The sequence below is a fragment of the Mobula birostris genome, chromosome 21, assembly GCF_030028105.1.
Source record: "Mobula birostris isolate sMobBir1 chromosome 21, sMobBir1.hap1, whole genome shotgun sequence".
NCBI classification, from domain to species: domain Eukaryota; kingdom Metazoa; phylum Chordata; class Chondrichthyes; order Myliobatiformes; family Myliobatidae; genus Mobula; species Mobula birostris.
In genome coordinates, this window is record NC_092390.1 from 55,834,215 (window position 1) to 55,850,561 (window position 16,347).

General features: G+C 41.4%; 1 protein-coding gene across 2 annotated transcripts in view; it reads right to left on the reverse strand.

The window, feature by feature from the left end:
- The window catches only part of inpp5f (inositol polyphosphate-5-phosphatase F), a 267,473-nt gene that overhangs the window by 187,059 nt on the left and 64,067 nt on the right, over positions 1-16,347 (reverse strand). The gene's annotated exons all lie outside the window — the stretch shown is intronic.

The following is a 16,347-nucleotide window of genomic DNA, read 5'->3' on the forward strand; positions in this document are numbered from 1 at the left end:
TGGAGGATACTGCCCTAAATGCTAGCAGCATAATGGGCAACAGCAAGTTCCTGGAGAACTTCAGAACATTAACTACCCACAGGTAATCACATCCAAATGTCAGTCAAAACCAAACACTTCTTTTTCTCTCTTCTGTAACGGCTGCTTGAAGCCTTTGATAACGGACATATGCTATCTGACATTCATTCTACAGAACACAATCCAGCAAAGTCTTCTTTCCTCGTTACTGATAAATGCAATGAGGAAGTATTACCAAACACAAGAAATTCCACACATGCTGGAAATTCAAAGACACACACACACACACACACACACACACACACACAATGCTGGAGGAAAGCAGCAGGTCAGGCAGCATCTATGGAAAAGAGTCGACTTTTCAAGGCTGAGACGCTTCTTCAGGTCTCAATATTCTGATGAAGATATTTTACAATGTGCCCCCCCTCCAAACAGTCCCCAAATCACATTTTACACCCATTGGCACTTGAGGTCTACTTAATTATTTTTAATTTATTTATATTAGTATGGTTCAAGTCCTGTTATCTAGACCTTTCATCAGACCAGGTTTTCTACTCTACAGTTAATGAAACATTTCAAATGGAACTACCATTCTAACACAGACCTTTCCCTCAGGGCAACGGTGAAAGGAATGGAAAATGAGCTGTGACTTATATCAAAAATTAGACTCAACCCTAATAGTCTGTTTATGCTCAAAGTCTTATTTAATAGTAATAAAGCTGCCAGGGTGAAGAGGTCACAGTGAGGGCTGGGGGGGGGGGGGTCTAAATATTTGGAAAAAAACATCAGTAATGGGAAGAGATTGGAACAGAAAGCAACATGAGATCTCCAGCCAACCTCATTTAATCCCAACTGTGGGAAAAATAAACACTAATATATAAACAAAGAATGTGCCAAAAATAGGTTTCATAATTTCTCAATTACGGAAACGAATATTTCCCCGACAGCTTCCAGCAATACAATGGAATCCACCTTCCCGAGCAAGATGGAAAATGAGTTTTGTTTCGAGGGGTTTAGAACAAAGCAGTACATTTAATGGCCTAATATGGACAAATTATTGGAACAATACTTCATGCTACTGTTGTAGGTACTTAAGCAGGCCAAATATTACACGCTAGAACAGCAGATTGCAAAACTGACAGTGCACAGCTAATTTCTTGGAAGGCCAAAAAATGTACTACGCTGCTTGAAGAACAGTGAACAAGAGCTTCGAGGTTTCTGCAAAGATGGAGGTACTGTACATTCAAAAATCAGATTTTTCACTTAAGTCAAAAGTTCAGTGCAACACAGTTTCTTGATAAAAACGACATCTGCCAGCTGGCTGAGCTGGATAAGAAACAGACGTGTGACTGCTGGTATGATTAAATAGAATTCTCATCAACCGTATCTTATCCAATAAGATGCATCAAGGCTTGAAATGGAAACTGCTCCGCCCATGACGGAGGAAACTGCAGAGAGCTGTGCAAACAGCTCAGCACATCACAGAAACCAGCCTTTCCTCCACAGACTCCAATTATATTTATTGATGCCTTGGTAAAGCAGGCAGCATGATCAAAGACCACAGCCTGGACATTCTCTCTCCTCCCCTCTCCCTTCAGGCAGAAGGTACAAAAGCCTGAAAGCACATACCACCAGGCTCAAGGACAGCTTCTATTTAACTGTACTGAGGCTATTAAATGGTCCTTCTAGTACATCAAGGTATTCTACACCGTTCTCCTCTCTACTACCTCAATGAACTGTAGGGATGACATATGAGTTTCTCACTGTACGTCAGTACACATGACAAAATAAACCAACTCAATGACCACAGCATGTATGTCCGTGCTCTCTTACTGCTGTCCACTTCAAGGTTGGACGTACCTTATACTTTATTGTCACCAAACAATTGGTACTAGACCGTACGATCATCACAGCGATATTTGATTCTGTGCTTCACACACCTGGATTACAAATATTAAATATTAAAGATATTTAAAATAGTTAAAATTAGTAAATATTAAAAATTTAAATTATAAATCATAAATAGAAAATATAAAAATGGAAAGTAAACTAGTGTAAAAAAAAACGAGAGGCAGGTCCGGATATTTGGAGGGTACGGCCCAGATCCGGGTCAGGATCCGTTCAGGAGTCTTATCACAGTTGGAAAGAAGCTGTTCCCAAATCTGGCCGTATGAGTCTTCAAGCTCCTGAGCCTTCTCCCAGAGGGAAGAGGGACAAAAAGTCTGTTGGCTGGGTGGGTTGTGTCCTTGATTATCCTGGCAGCCCTGCTCCAACAGCGTGCGGTGTAAAGTGAGTCCACGGACGGAAGATTGGTTTGTGTGATGTGCTGGGCTGTGTTCACGATCTTCTGCAGCTTCTTTCGGTCTTGGACACGACAACTTCCATTCCAGGTTGTGATGCACCCTAGAAGAATGCTTTCTACGGTGCATCTATAAAAATTAGTGAGGGTTTTAGGGGACAGGCTGTACAGTGTGCATTCAGAGATGCTGTTCTACACACCATGGTTGTTACGCATAGTTATTTGAGTTACTATCAGCTTGAACCTGTCAGACCGTTCTCCTCTGACCTCTCTCGTTAACAAGGCATTTTCATCCACAGAACTAATGCTCACTGGCTGTTTTTTTGTTTGCACCATTCTCTGTAAACTCTAGAGAGTGTTGGGTGTGAAAATCCCAAGAGATCAGAAGTTTCTGAGATCCTCAAACCAAACTGTCTGGCCCCAACAATCAGTCCACAGTCAAAGTCACTATTCCCCATTCTGATATTTGGTCTGGACAACAGCTGAGCCTCTTGACCATGTCTGCATGCTTTGATAGGGGGCATGGTAACACAATGGTTAGCATGATAATTATTGATTCTGTTCATATGTTGACATTTTATTGAAGATTGATTATTGACGTTTGTGCATGTGACCTTTCTGACGATTGTGGATTGCTCTCGGCTGTGTGCACTATTGAATTATAAACTGCTGGTTGTTATTGTGTTGTCTGTTATGGTATTGTCCTGTGTTTTATGCGTGGCACTGAACCACAATGAATTCTGGTATATTTCACATACTGGCAATGAAGTGATTCTGCTACACAGGAGCGTGGATACATTGGTGCAGAGTAAAGGCAGGCTGGAATGCTTGCGCAGAGTAATGGCCTGATTTGTGTGGAAGGTGTGGGAGTTCTATATGCAATATGAATAGAATGATATTTCTATTTCATTTATTGAAGTACAGTGTAGGGTAGGCCCTTCCAGCTGTGCCAACCAGCAATCCCCGATTTAATCCTAGCCCAATCATGGGACAGTTTACAATGACCAATTAACCTACCAACTGGCGTGTCTTTGGACCATGGGAGGAAACCGGAGCGCCTGGAGGAACTCTATGCAGGCATGGGGAGAACGTACAAACTCCTTACGTTGTTATTGAACTCCGAACTCTAATACCCAAGCTGCAAAGCATCACGCTAACTGCTACGCAACCACGGTGGCGTAGTGATTTTGACTACTTACTGCCCACAGATGTAGCTCTCATTGTTTGCTCCATTGTGATTTTTTTCTAAACAAAATACATCCAACATTTTTAGAAATAATTTTTCTCCGGACATTCAAATTTTGTTTCAAAGTTAGAGGCATCTAGCCAAGCCTATTTCAGTATCTGAGTGCCTCTTCTAGCATTGGCTCTCAGGACACAGAACACCAGGTTAAAATGGAGACAGAGAATTTAAGTCACAGACCACTTATATACTACAAAAACTCTCATGCTGTCTGTCTGTCTGTTTGTGACCTCCAATTAGTGCAAATGGTGCATTACAGCGGCACTTTTTTTGGCTCAATCCAATTAAAATGCGCTAACTTACAGAATGCAAGCAAAGTTCAGGGTTATATATTCATATAAAATTGTTCATTTGCCAAAAATCAACAGGCTCACTTTCACCCGAGACTCGATCCGCCATAATGGAAATCGGGACGCAACCACCCAATGCATGCGCACAGCCAGCCTCAGCAGCGACACCTACGGGAGCAAAAGGGCAGGGCAGCTCTATTTCGAGGGGGGTTACATTCTGCTAATCACCATCAGCGTGTGCAGGATTGGGACAGATCTAACTGCCACCCATCAATAAGAGATAATTAAATCTTATTGTAATGATGTACTTCAAGACACCCATAAAACCCTTTGCTGCAGTCAAAGGACAGCGGTGACTATATCACATCCATTTAGGAGAGCGCCAGCCACATCAAGAATAATCAGCATCCTTTGGTGTTACTGCTTCGTATCTTCTATCCAGCATCAAGGTAAAAAAAAATGGTCAGCCTAATTATGCCATGTGGAAAGGGAACGGGGATGTTATGGTCAAGAGATAACGCCAAACAACATCGGGAAGTGGCAAGGAGAGGGAGAGAACAAGAATCGGATGAGGCCAGGGACGCACGACTCCAGGATCAAAGAGTCAGGACAAAAAAAGATGAGAGCAGAAGGGACAAAGGAGCTGAGAAATTCACATCTCCAGGATCAAAGACAAAGAACAAACAACAGAAGGGACGAAGAGACAGGGGATGAAAGGACTGCACATCTCCAGAATGACAACGAGAGGCACAAGGGTGGCAGATAAACCAGAAATGATGCCATCAGAAGTGTCCTTCGTTAAATGAGGCGCTATATTTGCCTTGCTACGTGTCGTTCTTCTTTAATAAACTGAGGTTTTCTACTTCAGTTTCCAAAGCAAAGCGATACCAATAGCATTCAGAAAAATTTAATGTTCATTCTGGTCACATCAGACTGCACTACTCTTTTCTCAAAGGGTACCCCAACCGGTCACTCCGTTGTCTAGTTTTGTGCTAAAATTAAATGGCATTATTCATGCAAAACACCTGAATCTCAAAACAAGAAAGCTATGGCTTGTAGGCTAACCCACACAATGCCAGATACAGACACTGAAAGGGGAAGGAGGAGGAAATAGAAGGAACAGAAAATACGAATGGTACTTTTTCCTTGGAACAAACAAGCACCAACATCACATCAATGACTACACCTCTGCAATCAAAACATTTACATTGTCATCCAGGGGCCGCTTACCAAAAGCTGGAAACTCCCCTGCAGGATAAAAGAAAATTCATGCCTGTTGGAGATTACTGGCTCTAATAGATTCAGCAGAAGCCTGGGGGAAGCAACTTGTCTGCAAATTCTGTCACCACACAGAAAATACAAATGCTTTCCTCACCACTGTAAAATATTTACTACAGATAACCCACTTTTGTTTCTGACAAAGTGGGGTGTATAGTCAAACTTCACTACATTGGGACCTATTAGTGGTGAAGCAGCATGTTTTCTGCTCTATTGGACGAGACTCTTATTAATGACAATTTTTTTTCTTGTATGTTACACGGTGGCAGAATAAATTTCAGCTACACCCAGCCACACTCCGGACCCCTGGATCATACTCTACTTCCACAGTCTAAACCCCTGCTCACATTCTACATTAAAGAGTGAACCAGGTGCCAGCCCATCAGGATTTCTGAACAAACAAACGTTCGATCATTGGAGCTGTGCACCAAATACCACAGAACCTCTGCTCCAAATCCTTTATGGAACTCATTACTGGCAAATGTACAAATTCATTAAGGCAAGAAGTGGAAGAGAGAGTCGAATGAAGCAGGCAGAAGGATTAAAGGGTTCCTCTGGAGCAGGATTAGATTAATAATGGTGGACAGCTAGTTTCTCCAATGGGGTGAAGCAGAAATTACTCTGCTTTAATTGGATATAAATGTCAGTTCTGATTTTTATTTAAAGCTTATAGAACTTCCAGACAAAGATTGCATATGTTTATTAAGAGCTATGAAGATGCAGCCAGTTCAATCAGAAATCAGGAAGCTGAAGCTACATTAACTGAAAAACACACTTTACAATATGATTATTGGATTTATTTTGCATTTTAATACAATGAAGGAATGATGAATCCCAAATTGCTTTATATAACAAACAGTCCCTCATAATGGAGAAACCCGACATACCTCATAGAAAAAACAAATGAATCCCAAAATAGTGTCAAATTTTGCAGATAGATCTGGAGTGCCATTATCCAGCACCTAATTTATTGTGGGTGCAGCCATCGCTCTCCCAACTTTGTAAAACAGAGGCCCAAACTAAAAACCCTCTCTTGCACTATTTATTTGGGAACTTACAGTAATTACGCCGTGCACTGCAAAACAACAAGCAGAAACAACACATATCATTCATAATGAACTTGACTCTGATCAGGCAGCATCTGTGAAACAGAGGTCAGTTAATGGTTCAGTCCAAGCCCCTTCAGAACTGGAAAAGAAAGACTATTTTCTTTGCTTCAGGGGTGATGGATAGAACAAAGGGAATATGTCTGATTGGTTGAAGCTGATGACTTAAAGGGCCAGACAGAAGCCCATCACCCCACATTGTGTTGCCAATAGCATGGCTCTTACCTGCCACAACTTGCCCTGCCCAATAGGTCAGGATATCAATAATGGAAAGGAAAATAAACGAATGAAAGATAAAAAGCAGAAAAAGCCAATTCTGAAAATTACCTCAAATTGGGGAATTTGATGATACTCTGGAGCCCCAAGCCCACACAATACCAGCCTTTATTTACCTATTGAGATACAGTGCGGAATAGGACCACATGGCCCATTTGAGCCACATTGCCCCCCCCCCCACGATTACTGCAATCCAGGGCAATTTGCAATAATCACAGGGTAATTCACAATAATCAATTAACCTACTAACCAGTCTGTCTTTGGACGGTGGGATGAATCAGGAGCACCCGGAGGAAACCCATATGATCACGGGGAGAACGTACAAATTCCTTACAGGCAGTGGCAAGAACTGAACCCCGGTCGTGTGTACTGTAAAGCATTGTGCTAACCACTACGCTACCGTGCAGGTAGCCTCTCTATATAAAACCATTAGCAATTTACTGTTACAGAAATGTCAGCAAAGGGCAATGGCTCACAGCAGCCCAAACAACCGTCTTCATTAGAATGAGCTGCGCACCCAAGGGTTTGGACTGGAAAACTAAGGGTGAGGTAATGAACCTGCAGACTGACGGGTCATGGACGCAAGATATTGGCTCCGAATAATCATGCTTTCCTTGAAATGAGGCGTTCTTTTAGGAGCCAGACAAGATGTTTTCATCTAACACGAAGCTGGCCCCACTAGGCCAAGCAGCATTTATGGGAGTCAAACAGAAAGGGAGGAGACCAAAGCTAAAAGAACTAACAACTGATGAATTACAGGTAAGAAAAAAATTCTTCACATTATTCTAACACATCAGTTTGCAGAAGATTTTTTTTAAACTGTACTTACAAACTCTATATTCTCAAGTGGTGGCTAATACTAAGGAGCTATGTCCAGATTGGCACACACAGATGACTAAATATGTAGCTAGCATCATCAGGTATGACTTTTAAACCAAAGCTCATTGCTATCAGTAGGAAGGTGGTAGAGCCTAGACTGTTTTAGTATAAATTAGACAACTCCAACATGTCAAGAAGCATTGTACCAGAAAGTTGGGATGGGGTTGGGGATGGGGATGGGGTTGGGGTGGATGGGTTGGAAGAGATGGGGGCGGGTAAAGGAAAACAATACAGCTTGGAAAATTGCAGGACTCCTTATCTCCAAGTTTTAAACAAACTCAAAACACCATCTAACAGGAGTAGAAAGCTTTACATATTTAGTGCCTCTCAAGATATCCCAAACCAGATTGCAGCTGGTGAAACACAGATGTAGTCATTACAAACAGGATTTATGGGTTGGCAGCTTGACTGGTAAACGATGACGGGATGAAATTATACTGGAACAGCAATCTGATGCATGCCACAGTAATTTAGCCACATTTTCCAGACCATCTCCCACAACTAGCAATCTGATAATAACCAAGGTTCAAATTAAATATTATCAGAGTACAAATATGCCATCATATACAATGCAGAGAATCATTTTTCTGTGGGTATAACTCAGCAAATCCATAGAAAAGTAATTATAACAGGATCAATGAAAGATCAACTGGAGCATAGAGAACAACAAACTGTGCAAATGCAAATATAAATAAATAGCAATAAATAACGAGAGCATGAAATAACAAGGTAAAGGGTCCTTAAGGTGAGTCCATTGGTTGTGGGAACGTCTCAATGGATGGGCAAGTGAGTGTAATTATCCCCTTTTGTTCAAGGGCCCAACTGTTACTGAACCCAGTGGTGAGTCCTGAGGCTCTTGTATCTTCAATCTGATGGCAGCAGTGAGAAGGGAGCATGTCCTGGGTAGTTGGTGTCCCTGACGATGGATGCTGCTTTCCTGCAAAAGGGTTCCATGTAGATATGCTCCGTGGTGGGGAGGGTTTTACCCCTGATGGACTGGGCCATGTCCAATACTTTTTGTAGGATCTTCCGTTCAAGGGTATTGGCGTTTCCATTCCAGGCTGTCTGTGATGCATGCAGTGAGTCAAGTCACTCTATTAAATAATTTGGTAGTCATCCAGAATATTAACACACAAACTACTAACCAGCACAAATCACTTGCCCCCTCCTCAGCTTTTATCCCTAAAAGCCGGCTATCAATTGATCAGCATGTCCCTCAGTGACGCACCAGTGTCAAAAAAGATTCACTCACTGCATTAAATCACCACCTCTCACTGGTCCACCTGGACTTTAAATGTGTGCCCTTCAGTTGCAAATCTTCCAACAATGTCAGTGACCCTGACCACTCGCTCCCACCACACACACACACACACACACACACACACACACACACAGTAAATGACAGCCATTTCTCCATTGCCCCACGAATACCAATCGCACATAGTTCAGTGTCTCCACTCAGCCCTGGTATTGTTTCAGTAAACCTCAAACTAACTCAAAACCCTTGTTCAAATTGTCAGATTAAAACCAGAATGAGATCAGACACTGCAATTTAGGCCAAACAGTCCACATTTTTAATCCATGGCATCCTGTATGTATGTTGGCATGTTTTTCTGCTAACCACAGAGACATATGGGTCAGTGGATCTTCTGGTCTTCACTCTGGCACCCTATTTGAAACTGGAGTATTTGGCTTTAAATCCAAAATATATCTATTTATTTACTTATTTAGAGATACAGCACAGAATAGGCCCTTCCAGCTCTTTGAGTCATGTTGCCCAGCAACCACTGATTAACCCTAACCTAATCACGAAACAATTTACAAAGACCAATTAACTTACTAACTGGTACATCTTTCGACTGTGGGAGGCGACCAGAACACCTGGAGGAAATCCATGCATTCCATGGGGACTCTTTACAGAGGATGCTGGGATTGAACTCCGAACTGTAAAAGTGTTGTGCTAACCGCTAAGCTACCGTGGCCCCCAACTCCAGATCGCTAGAATGCTGATCAGCATCACCATCTGCAAAAGGCAAAAACTGCATAATTCTCTTAACAAAAGGAGGAATTCTCCCTTTAAGGGAATTCCAAACTTGGATCCCAAGCAATTGGCCTACACAACCAATTACATTTAAAAAAAAATTATAGTCAGAAAGCCTCAACGTACAAAGTAAACGACAGCTCAGAACCACGTTAAGTTCTCTTTCAGCACACAAATGTAACTCATGATTCTTCACCCCCACAGGATTCACTGATTAGAATCCGAATTCATACATGAACCTTTCTTTCAACTCTGAATAACCAACAGCATCAGCTGGAATGACAAGATCAAAAACAACAATATTTTACCAGGTGAAATTTGCCTGGACTTGTGTGTTTTTTTTCCAATTATTTACCATTATAAGACCCGAAGTTAATCTTCCCATTACACTAGAGTCTTCTTTAAAATATAATCTTATGACTTTAAAAGTTCAGCATTGAAGAGATTTTCGGCTTTGGTTGTAATCAGATTAGGAAACTACTCACTAAAACTTTCATTTTAAGGCATTCCCGGATTATTTTTGATTTAGTGCAGGACAACACTAAGCATCTAAACTGTAAATCCTACTGTAGCTGCAGTATATTGATGCTGGTTAATCTTTAGTTTGGTACTAAATACACAAACTTCAACTGTTTTAGTTCTTCATAAATTTTCCAAGAGCTTTTGAACATTGGTAAACTCAAACTTGTGTGCTTCGGGTTAATGTAGTCTTCATTATTCCAACAATATTGCAACTTCGACTTTCACCATAATATAAGACAATAAGACCAAGGAGTAGAATTAGGCCATTCAGCCCATCTAGTCTTCTCCATCATTTGATCATGGCTGATTTATTAGCATCATGGATTGCCAACTATACAATAGAAGTGACCCACAGCTAGAGACAATAAATTTCTATCATCAAAGTACATGTATGTCACCAAATACAACCTTGCAATTCATTTTCTTGTGGACGTACTCAATAAATCTATAGAATAATTCCCATAACAGAATCAATGAAAGACCACCCAACTAGGAGGTTCAACCAGAGTGCAGAAGACAACAAACTGTGCAAGTGCAAAAAGAATGAAGAGGAAGGATTTACACTTGATTTTGTTATCCCAAGTATAATCTGAAAGGTGTGAACAGCAAATTTGCATTTTTATTCCTGAGCATTTTGGCCAACCCGCCACCAAAATGGATCACAAATTTAGAGACAGTCGGAGCAGGAAGCTTTCACCCAAGGAAAAAGAGAAAATTTGCCTCAAATAACTAACTTTATATGGAAAACCCTGCAAGCTAATAACAGAAACTTCTGGAGGAACTTAGCAGGTCAGGGACATCTATGGAGAGGAACAAAGAGTCGACGTTTCAGGCTGAGACCCTTCATCAGGTCGAGATAAGCTAATAACTAGATTTTACCTTTGGACCAACTCATCAACATGTTTCCCCAGAGAATATGTAGCTTTTTTAAGGTATCTTGGCAAATTCCATCCTTTTTGCAACTCTCTTCCCCTTAAACCAACTTAATTTATTGTTACTGTTGTTGTCGAGGTGCCGTGTAGCAACTGGATGATTGCTCTGCACCTGACCGTTTTGACAAGAGCTACTTAGAAGGAGTTTCTTCTTGGAGCAATCCAAACCAGGACTCACTGTTAGCAGACTTTTAACAGTATTAGTGTACCATGGAGATCATTCTCACTGGCTGTATCTTTCTCTGGTATTGAGCGGTGGGGGAGGGGGGGCATGACCTCTACTTTCAGTTTCAAAATGGCTGTTGTGATGCGTCTAGTGTGGTAGTGTAGTGGGTAGTGCTCGTCAATCTCTGCTTCAGCTTCCACTGCTGGCTAGCAGTCTTGTGAAAAGGAGAGCTGAATCTGTAAGTCTCTCCCTGCCAGCACGGAGCCTCTCCAGCAGCAAGCCTCGTGTAGTGCCTCCTCGCTGGTGACACACAGAAACTGAACTCCTTTCGGACTCAGGCTGAACTACAGAGGACGGGGAGGAGGTCTGGCCCCTGCACACGTAGCACACAGGCCCACCGGTGTGTGGACACGCCCTGGTGCTCGTGAACCAGATCCCCAGCAATGGGTAAACAGCACCACTGCCTTGAGAGACGAAGGAGTAAACCCAGACAGCAAATCCGGAGTGGAGCCCCTAAGTTGGTTGGATGTCATGAGACATCCTTCCGGCAGGCTCCTGCCGCCAAGCTGGTGCCAAAAGTACTACTTCATAAGCTTTCCTTTGGACTACACTGGTGAGGCTGAGAGAGGGATCGACGACTGGGCATCTCAGGATCTCCATACCTTCTGCCCAGGCTTGTGATGATCATCTGCATCACCCATTGTTCTTCGAGACAGATGGATGCTAATCAGGCAATATATGAAATGAAACATATATTAAGCTCATGGCATGAACATTGATTTCTCATAACTTCCGGTAATTCCTCCCCCACTTCACCATTCCCTATTCCCATTTCCCAATCTCACTTTATCTCCTTAATAAGGAGGAAGTGCTCCTCCCACTTCCCTTTCTTCCATACCTTCTGTCCTTTCCCATCGGATATCCCCTTTTCCAATCCTTTATCTCTTTCACTGATCAACTTCCCAGCTCTTTACATCACCCCTCCCCCCACCCCTGGTTTCACCTATCACCTACTACCTTGTACTTCTTCCTCCTCTCCTCTCCCCCACCTTCGCACTCTAATTTCTCATCTCTTTTTTCCAGACCTGATGAAGGGTCTCGGCCCAAAACATCGACTATTTACTCTTTCCCATAGATGTTGTCTGGCCTGCTGAGTTCCTCCAGCATTTTGCGTGCATTACTCTGATTTCCAGCATCTGCACTTATCAAGGATTTTGTAGAAGGCTCATTAAACCAAAATATTAATCATGGATACTGCAAAGCATTTCCAATTTTTAAATCTCATTTTTTTTCTGGCATCTGCATTACTTACAGAAAATGAAAATGAAAAAAATTTTAAACAGGGTGTCAAATTTTTGAAATATTTCCACAGCATTTTAAGGGCAAATGGGTTAAGTGGTAAAGTCTTCAAAGAGCATTAAAATTCACTCACATGCCATGGAAGATATGAAGTTCCTTTTTAAATTAGCATATTGATAAGATCTACATAAACTCACTGAATTCTGCTACTTCTTAGATCATGCAACAAAGCACAGAATTGTAAGAGGACAGAGAATCACCGAAATTAACTTCCCTAGTTTCTGATTCTGCATTGGTACATAGTCCAGAAGCTGCCATCTGATAACCTCCATCATACATTATCTTCTTTCAGTGCAAATTCCAGTCATACTTTTCACTGTTCCCTGTAAGCTAAGCTGTGCAGGTACATGGCATGCTGTATCAAAATGCTCCCATGTAGCCTTTGTTGCCATGCAGTGGGAATTTTATTTAATATAATGCTTTATTAAAGTGCCGCGCTGTTTTCAGGCCGTGTAAAATTTTCCTGCTCGGTGCAATGGCTGGTCCACACAGATGTGGGGCAAAAAAAGAGGGAACATGCATAAAAAAAATCAGAGGGAACATATTTAACACGGTAAATGAAATACTGGTCCAATATTGCCAAAGCAGCTTGTAAAACAACATTTAAACAAAAATATTATTGGCACAAACAATAAATCTTCTTAAGTGGTACCGCAACATCAAGAATGATTTGTCTTAACTCTAGTTCAGAGAGCTTAATGTGGCTGACAAAGTCAATGTGGGACTTGCAGCTCTGCCGAGGTTGTGTTTTAAAGGATAGAGATGTTGGTTCAGGTAGTGTGGTCATCCCATGATTTGCACTAGATGGGCCAGGAATTCCTCTAAGTCAATATGGATGAGGCTTGAATATTTTTCCTCTGTCCACCTTTTTATCCTGTAGTGTGACACAATTCAGAACAGAGAATAATTCTCTTGGGTGTCTGATGTTTTTCATGCAACAGATGTATCCTACCCACGTACCGTTAACCTGTGAGAATGGGAAATAGCTTCTTCCCCCAGGCCGTAAAACTATGGAACTCCCTGCCACCACCCAGGTCTCATCATAATGAAGTGTCAGTAGTGCTATACTGTGTACTTTTTAAACTTGCATTGTATGTGCATCAAATTGTGTGTTAATTTATCTGCGGTAACACTACATTGTGTTGTGCACCTTGGTCCAGAGGAACATTGTCTCGTTTAGCAGTATACATGTGTACAGTTGAATGACCGTAAACTTGAACTTCAAAAGGCAACTGAGCATAATTAGAGATGTTGGCCTCGGTAGATACACAGAAATGCGCTTGCCTATATAGCATGGATATTCTCTCCAGTGCTTTGAAATGCCTTCTGTCTGTGATCCACCTGTCAAGTGTACAGAAAGGAAGATATTTTTGCTCTGCACTAGACATGGTTTGAGTCGAAATTCAATCATGTTTGCTCATCTGATCAGAGAACATGTAGCCACACTGAAGCAATGGTGAACTTCATCATCGATGTCGGCCTTCACTTACATGGCACAGATGGCACTGCACAGCTTTAAAATTTTCTCTTTTGGATTTTTATTGCAGGCAGGTCAGAAGAAAGGCTTTGTTTTGCCAATTTAAAAAATGCAAGACCCAAGTTCATGTATGCTTCAGTGACAATTATACACAGGCAGGAGCACAAGAGTTGTGATTCGATCACCATTTTACCTTAGCTGCTCTCACACACAAGGGTATTAACTCTTTGCAAGACAATGTCAGTTTCAACAATGTGGAGAAGTGATAACCAACTTTACGTCATGAATGCAGAAGTCATCCAGACAAGGGAGGAAATTTATAAGTACTGAACGCTTGAAGTTTTGAATCAATTTGAAACTGATTATAAAGCCTCCTCTTACAGAGATTACATTACATCCAAATCTAGACACATTTCAGATCAATTATCGCCTTCATTTAGTCTCGCCACATTTGTCAAGTTTTCCTATCAAGGATCTGTGAACTTGTATGAGCCAGGGATTCCTCCAAGTCAATGTGGATGATTCATGAAATATTTTTCCTCTGTCTACCTTTTAATCCCTTGGTGCAACACAATTCAGAACAGAGAATAATGCTCTTGGGTGTCTGATGATGTTCATGCAACAGATGTATCCTACCCACATACTGTTACCTGTGAGGATGGGAAATAGCTTCTCCCCTCAGGCCGTAAAACTACAGAACTCCCTGTCATCACCCAGGTCTCATCACGTACGAAGCACCAGTTTACTTTTTAAAACTTGTACTGCAACGTTCCCTCTAGGGTGTGTATGCACATAAATCTTTTGCTACTAGTGTGCGTATACTGTAATTGATCTACTTATTTATTTTTTCTTCTATATTATGTATTGCATTGAACTGCTGCTGCTAAGCTAACAAATTTCACGACACATGCCGGTGATAATAAACCTGATTCTGATTTAAAACTGTGCACAAAATATTGTCACCCTCTCCCTCGTTGGCATGCTAAGTATATTTCACAATCGAACGCAATCCCATTTGTTTTTCCAATTTCTGAAGCGTACAATGTTGGCTATGTGGAGTTTGCGATGATTTGTCTGCAGATTTTACAACTGGCTTATTTATACTGTTTTTATTGAAGAAATTATTGATTCACTATGATGAATTCCAAAGAAGCGAAGGGCATAAAGCACAAAAGAACCGCTGGTTCACTTAAAGTGGAATGGCTTATTATCTGAAGAATAGTTTCAGGTTTACTGCCACGTAAAAATTCAATACGCACATTGTGTTCTTACTGGGCAAAAAACTGCACAGCACAAGATTTTTGCACACGCTGGTCATTACAAGTTAGAGGGAACACTGTTGTATACACTCTTTATTTGTGGTCATGTTGTTTAATGTGTAGAGATTATAATGCACTGTTTTTTGCACCTTAGTCTGGAGGAATGTTGTCTCGTTCGGTGGTATACATGCGTATAGTCCAATGACAATGAACTTGAACTTTAAAGACAACTGAGTGTAATTAGGTGCTCAGGGCTGGAGATGTTGACATGGAAGAATACACAGGTATTATTTGTTTGCTTATCCTGAGGAATTTCAGGATACAGCATTGGTGGCCATCCTAAACATGGAATTTTGGTCATTATCTTTTGATGAGGGTAATGTTCACTCCGACCTTTACTTGTTGCCTGTTAGCAACTGCCACCCTTGACCCAGGGGGCATAACTTCACTCGCCCCCTCACTGAACTGTTCCCACAACCTACGCACTCACCTTAAAGGTCTCTTCATCTCATGTTCCCAATATTTGTTTCTTTTGTCTTTTTCAAATTGACTGTCCATCCTCTTGGGTGCACCCCTTCCTTGATTCTATCGTGTTACTTGTATTTATTGTGAATGCCCATAAGAAACTGTACATGGTGAATGTTTATGGTGACATATATGTACTTTGATAATAAATTTACTTTGAACTTATTAACCAGGACTAGCAGAAGGCAAATCCTCCATCTTTGGGGACAAGATAAAAACAGACAGGATCTCATTCATGTTTTGCATTGAGGTCTACACACCTTAAAGCAAGACTACACAAGTGAGTCTGCAAATGCTGGAAATCCAAGCAACACCTAAAATGCTGGAGGAACTCAACAGGCCAGACAGGATCTATGGAAGAGAATATAACAGTTGACATTTCAGGACGAGACCCTTCATCAGGACTGGAAAAAGAGATGACAAGTCAATATACAAGTCTTCCACATAAATCAAACCATTACTCTCCACAAACATTCTAACCTACCTTTACCAAAGTACTCACACTCTTATGTAGCAGATTCACTTTATTGTCAGTATGTGAAAGATAGCAGAATTGATTGTGGTTCAGTGCCAATCATAAAACACGGGACAATACCATAATAAACAACAACGACTAACAGTTTACAAGCCGATAGTGCAAACAGCCATGAGCAATCAACAACTAGCAGGAAGGTCAC